Genomic DNA, 6,625 nt, shown 5'->3' on the forward strand with positions numbered 1-6,625 from the left:
GGAGAGGGAGGGGGTTGAGGCCACCGCCGGACCAATCGGCGAACGCTTCGTCTTCCCCGGCTGAAGCGGGCCGGGCAGGGAAGTTCTGCGCCTGCGTGGCGGTGGCAGCGTGGGGGAGAACTACAACTCCCAGCAGGCTCTGCGGCGGGCGACGGGTGCCCGCGAAGGACAGACCTCCGCGAAAAGCGGCGCGGGGCGCGGCCGTGTCCGTATTGTCCCCCCCGTCCGTCCGTCGGTCTGTCCCCGCGTCCCCGCCGTGGTTCGCCAGGCCATTCACGCGGGGAAGTGCATCCGCTCCCCTGCCTGCGCCCCCTGCCCCCCATTTGTCTCCGATGGTAAAAAAAAAAAAAAAAAAAAAATACAATTTTTTGGGCAATTTTTGGCAGACACCGAGAGGGTGCCCAGCCCCACTCAGGTCCCGCTTCCCCCCAAACCAGGGTCTTGGTGAAGCCCCCCCCCCCCCCCCCCAAGAGGTGGTGGCGTCAAACGCCTCGGGAAGGGCAGCAGCGCGATGTTGCCCCCCCATCCCAAAGGATCGCTCCGAACGGTGGGTCACCCCCTTCTTCTCAGCCCTGGCTCGGGGCTCGCACCCCGCCGAGGAGGAGGAGGAGGAGGAGGAGGAGGAGGAGGAGGAAGAGGACCTGGTGTCACCATGGGCGGGCTGGTTTCCAGCTCATCTCTCTTGGTTTGAAGCACGGGTTGGGGCTGGGGGGGGGGGTCCCCACCTCACCTGCAGAAATTCATAAACTAAAACAGTCCTTAATGACTCGGAAAAGGGAGACATTTGGTATTTTAATTTGTAGAAAGCGACTAGATTTGGTTGCGTAGCTGGAGGGGCAAATTTCTCGGGGGGAGGGTACTTCAGGCCATCCCACGTTTTGTTCCTGCTCCTGTTTAACTCCGCCTGGCCGCGTTTCCGAACTTAGCACAATTTTAAGAGGTGTCTTTGGGGCTTTCAGTAGAGCTGCTGGAGCCCCTCTGCTGGGAGGACAGGCTGAGAGAGCTGGGGGGGTTCAGCCTGGAGAAGAGAAGGCTCCGCGGAGACCTTCCAGCCCCTGCCAGTCCCTCAAGGGGCTCCAGGAAAGCTGGGGAGGGACTCTGGAGCAGGGAGGGGAGCCACGGGACGAGGGGGAAGGGTTTTACACTGAGAGAGGGAGATTGAGATGAGATCCGAGGAAGAAATTCTTTGCTGTGAGGATGGTGAGACCCCATCCCAGGTTGCCCAGAGAGGTGATGGATGCTCCATCCCTGGAAACATCCCAGGCCAGGTTGGACGGGACTCTGAGCAACCTGACCTAGTTGAAGATGTCCCTGCTCGTGGCAGGGGGTTGGACTCAATGGCCTTTAAAGATCCCTTCCAACCAAAACCATTCCATGATTCTATGGTTCTATATCTGTGTCCTAAATAAGCCCTTATCTCTGATGGGGCTGGGAAAAGGGACTGGCAAGAGGCAGCTGGGACCATCTCCATCCCAGCAATATGGGCTGTTGTCATCCCTCGGTGAGAAAACACTCGAGATGTCCACCCTGGTTGCGCCTGCATTAGGAATTACAACCGAATAAAATCCCACGGTGCTCCCACGCGTCACCCTGGGACGTCCCAGAGTTGGGGACCCAGGGTCGCAGCTGGCGCCGACCCCGAGGACCAGTCCCTCGACGTTGATCAGCCAGGCTGGGGAGGCTTCCCCTGTGGCCCATTTCTGCACGCCCATCACACCCCCTCAATATTGGTTTTAATAACGGCCGGCGCTCCCGATATGAAATAAAACCACAGCATCGGTCTGAAATATTTCCTTCCATCTTAAAAACAAGGAGCCAGACCCAGGGATGTGGTGTGACCCCCCCAGCCCCAAATCCTGGCTCCACGTGGAGATGCTACGGGGAGGATGAACCTGGTGGGATGTCGGGTACCACGCCATCGCCTTCCCAACCGTGTCCGGCTGGCAGGGAGAGTTTTAATTGCCTTCTCTGGATATTTATTCCCTTCTTATCATGGCAGCATTCTTCAGCTGCTGCGATGTCCCGCAGCAAGGAGCCCGTGGCTCATCCCTCCTCCTCTCCCCTTCCAGCCGCCCATCTGCTCCCTGTGTTTCTGTGTTTTATCCTGGAAAATAATCATTTTCTTATTAACTTTTCTGCCCAGGCAGGCCCTCATAGACCTCTAGCACATCTGCCCTGAGCTGCCTTTTTCCCCATCCCTCGTTGGGAGACCACCCCATCCTTCCCACCCCTCGCCCAGCATCGTCCAGAAAACCAGTCCTGCTATCGGGGATAGTTGTTATTTTTACCTTTGGGTTAGAAAAAATAATTAAGCATCAAGAGGCCCGGCGGTGAGGTCGGTCTGTCCTTCCTCGCCCGTGTGGCATCCAGCACCGGCTCCCCTTTGCTCCCGCAAACCCGTCGTCCCACATGTCGGGGTGTTGGGGGGGGGGGATATTTTAGTGGACCAAACTAAATAAATAAAGATAAAATAAATCGAAGCCCTGAATGTTAACCATCAGGCCCGCTGGGACAGTTTGGACTCTATTAAAAAGCGCTGCACATTCCTCCGGTGACTCAGAGGTTTTATGTGCTAAAGACGACAGTGATGTAGCAGTTTTTCTTTCGCAAAGCGCTAAATGATGGGATTTGGGGGTTATTTTTTGGTGCATCGCGGTTTAGCGGGTACCAGCCCTGGCTCCTTGCTGGGACGATGCTGAGACCCGCGCTGGGAGCGATGGGGCGAGGTTGGTCGGCTGATGGGCAGGAGGCGAAATTTAGTTGCTGCTGAGCAAAGAAATCCCTTATAGTTATTTTTTTATTATTATTGATTGCTGGACCTGTTTCATTAAACTTCAAGCTCTTCCTTCCCAATGCGAACCCGGCCGGAGGCAGCGCAAGCACTCGGGGCTGCGCAGGGATGGATGCGGGTCGGTGCTTTGGGCTCAGCGCCATCCCCCGCTCTCGGGTGGGATCATCAGCACCTCGAAACCCAAATACTGACCCCAAAACCCCGCCCAGGGCATCTGTGCTGGCTGGTATTTCTGGGTCGGTATCGGCTCCATCGCAGTGTCTATAAGCGATGGCAATCTCCGAGGGAAGCTGATTGCTAATTACCTCCCCTCCCGGGGAAAGCTGCTTCATCGCAGCCAAATGTCACCCATCAACAGCCCTGGGGGGACACAGGGGGTCTGGGTACCAGCAGGGACGAAGCTGCATCCTCATCCCACGTCTGGCAGAGGATGGCACTGGGTGGGGATGCAAGAAAAGAGAGAAAAAGATCCAATTAGGGTGAAAACTCGTTTGTCCGCCCCACGGCAGCGCGGCGGGTGTCGGAGGTGGCTGCGGGGACTTTCCAACCACCTGATGGATGTTGGAGATGTCGGAGGGGGGGGACGGCCGTTCTTCTCCCCCTGAAATAGCCGCCGGTGGGAAATGAGTCACCAGTTTCAATCTGGTTTCTCGCCAGCCCATCCCCGCCGCCATCCATCAGACGGGGCTGAGCCGAGCAGATTTTTTTCCCCAGGGAAGATTTTTTTTTTCACGGGAAGGAGGAGACGGGGGGTGCCATGGCCCCGAAGCAAGAAGCGAGTAGATGGCTTGAACATCACCCTTCCCATCTTTCCAGTGCTGGCTCCTGGGGTTGAACGGAAATATAACAACTGGGGGGTAACGGCATCATCGGTCCTGGAAGCTTTGCGGGGGCAGAGAGCCTCAGCCAGTAATTTTTCGGCTGGTCCCAAGATGCTGTTGAGAGCCCTGAACCCACGTACATGAATGTGGACGTGCCCGTACTTCCCATGCCATGGGTTCAAATCTTTCCCCTACAAAGCCCTTTCTCTGCCCTGAAGTGGTTTTTTTTGGATTTGCCTAAAGTCAAGAGCTTCTCCCCCCAAAAAGCAGCCTATGGTGCTAATAAGGGGATTTTCCCACGTCGGGTTCAAGCTGATCTCCAGCCCGACCACCTGCTCATGGCAAAGAGGGGACGTACAAGGGATGATACACCACATGTTGGAGCATATTTGGGGTAGATCTACCATTTTTTTCCTCCATTTGAACAAAAAACTGTGCCACAGCCTTTTTTAACAGCTCCTCCAACACCCCATCCTCCAGCCTCCGACCATCCCCGTGGCCTCCCGGTCCCTGCGTTGTTCCTCGGAGCTGAGCATCCCGTGCAGCGCTCCAGATGTGGCTCCAAGGGTGATGAATAGAGAGGAGGAATGGCTTCAGGCACTTCTTCTGAAATTCAGATATCCCCCCGGTTTTCAGGCACCATCGTCTCGACGGCCTTAATTCATCAGTAAGAGGTAATTTGTGAAAGGATGGGTGATCTTCAGCACAGCCTTATTGCTCCCCGCTCCAGCGCTAATAAGCGGCTGCGGAAGGGTTTGAGTGACAGCTAAATGAGCGCAATCGGGCTTTCAATAAAACTGCAATTTCTAATGAGATGACACGAATACTTGGCGGGGCCCCGACAAGCCCCCACCGCTCGCCGAGGCTGAGCATCGAGCGGCAGAGCTCTCGTGTTGCCGACAGTATCTCCCCTCGGTTTTATTTCCTGAGGAACCTATTCATGGTTCTGCTTGGAGAAGACCGCAGACTGTTGTCCGGCTGTGCTCTGCTTTGTGGGTTCACACCGAGGTGGGTACGTGGTGATGGTGGTGGCAGCTAACATCCGCGTGTCCCATGGGAGAACAGAGCTGAGGAGGGCAGAGCCATGGGGACGTCTGGGGGATGGTGTGTCCCAGCATGGGGTAACCAGGAAGAAGGTCTGGGATGCTGGCACAAAGAGCTTTGGGGGCAAAAATCACTTTGAATGGCAAATTTGAAGATAATCGAAGAAAAGATATCACCCGTCTTTGATCTTTGTATAGGGCTGATGTGGCAGGATCCCCAAAACCAACACCGGAGGAAAGGTGGGGTCTCCAGGTCCATCTCCAGGCAAAGTGTTGCTGGTGGAGGGTTTCTGATCTGGTCCGGACAGGTTGGTCTAGCAAATTAGTTCAGAAAACACCAGGATGGGTGGTCTCCATCGCCTTGCTGTGGGCCAGAGGTGCTCCCCAGCTATTGCAGCTGTCCCCAAGCCATCACATCCCCACTGGGACCAGTTCAGGGACGGAGATGGAGACGGAGATGGAGATGGGTGGAGATGGCCATGTCCTGTTACTCCTGGGCATCACTCCAGGCAGGGGGTGAAGTACCCTTCCCCCCTTATTATTTTTAATAAAGGTCCTCCTGGCCCGTTTTGGGTCCCCGCTACCTTTCATCCCCCTTGGGTCAGAAAGTCCCAGGAAGGCGGGATGGGACCTCTGCAGAGCTCTGGTCCCAGCCCTGCCCAAAGCAGGGCCAACCTCAAAGCAGGTGAAGCTGCTCAGTGCCCGTTCAGACGCGGTTCCAGCATCTCCAAGGATGAAACCTTGAGGTTGTGCAGAGGTTGTAGTAGAAACCGTGAGGTTGTAGCCACGTCCCTTGGGCCTTGGGGGTAAAATCTCCCTTTCCCAATGCAAAATAGAGTTTCTGTGTCCAAACTGGCCCTTCCCGGCAGCAGGCATGAAGGGCACCATGCAGAGATTTTGATCTTCTCAGATGTTGCCCCAAGTTGGATTGCTCTAGTCCTTCTTCCCGTGTAGGAATATCATCTTTCCTTCTTTCCTGCTTGATGCAAAGTACAGGAAGGGATTGCTCTCCCCTACCTTTCATGTCTTGTTTTTTTTTCTTAACGTGTGTCCCAAATCCCTCAACTCATCCATTTTGACCTCAGAGTCCTAATTTCAGCCAGGACCTGCTGGAGACCCAGCGGTGAAGCCATTATTGCCCATGTTATGGTGGAGACCAGGCAGAGGATTATGTGCTGCTTTGCCCGTGAAGAGCTGCATCCGCAGGGGAGGATGGTTTCTGCCCCATCACGTCCTCCCGCTGCCCGTCAGACCCCTTCCCGAGCTCATCCCACTCACTAAAGTGGTGGAAAACCAACCTGAGCAAAAACTGGTTTGTTTTCCCACCCGGTGAATTGAATCAGCTCCAGCCCAGTTGCAGTATCACCCGCGGGACCCATTGCCTCGACAGTGATGGAGCCAGAGGGTACCTCCGACGCGCCTCGTCCCCATGGCTTGGCAAAGAGCTGCTTTCCCATCCCCCTCCCCGCCCCCACCATTTAAATTTGGGGGTCGCTGCCTGCCCACACCCCTGCTCAGAGCATCTGCCTCCTGCTCGGTGCAGGCAGGTCTCCAGGCAACCCTGGACATCCTCGGCAGGGCTGCCAGCAGTCCCCAGGCGTGGCGTGGAGCCAGATGCCCTGGTTAAGGTTTATCGACAGCGAAGGATGCAAACGGGTTCCCGTTGTGCCCGGCAAGTCCTCGCCTGCCACCCAGCAGGACTCGGCTGGCTGCGGTGTTCGGTGGCCATGCAAGCCCCAGCTTGGCCAGGGGATGTAGTGTGCCGGCCCCGCTCCCCTGCCTGGCCACGAGCTGCTTGCAGGGGTGTAGAAATGCCTTGAGCCTTCATCACGCTCATCCTCACCCCGCGGGGGCAGAGCTCAAAGCCCCCCCCGTCACTGCCAGTGGGAGTAAATCAGCAGCACCGGTCTGTACCCCACCGTTGGCCTTTACCAACCCTGGATGGGGGCACAACGAAGCCCTTTAAACTG

The sequence above is a fragment of the Chroicocephalus ridibundus genome, chromosome 3, assembly GCF_963924245.1.
Source record: "Chroicocephalus ridibundus chromosome 3, bChrRid1.1, whole genome shotgun sequence".
Taxonomy (NCBI): domain Eukaryota; kingdom Metazoa; phylum Chordata; class Aves; order Charadriiformes; family Laridae; genus Chroicocephalus; species Chroicocephalus ridibundus.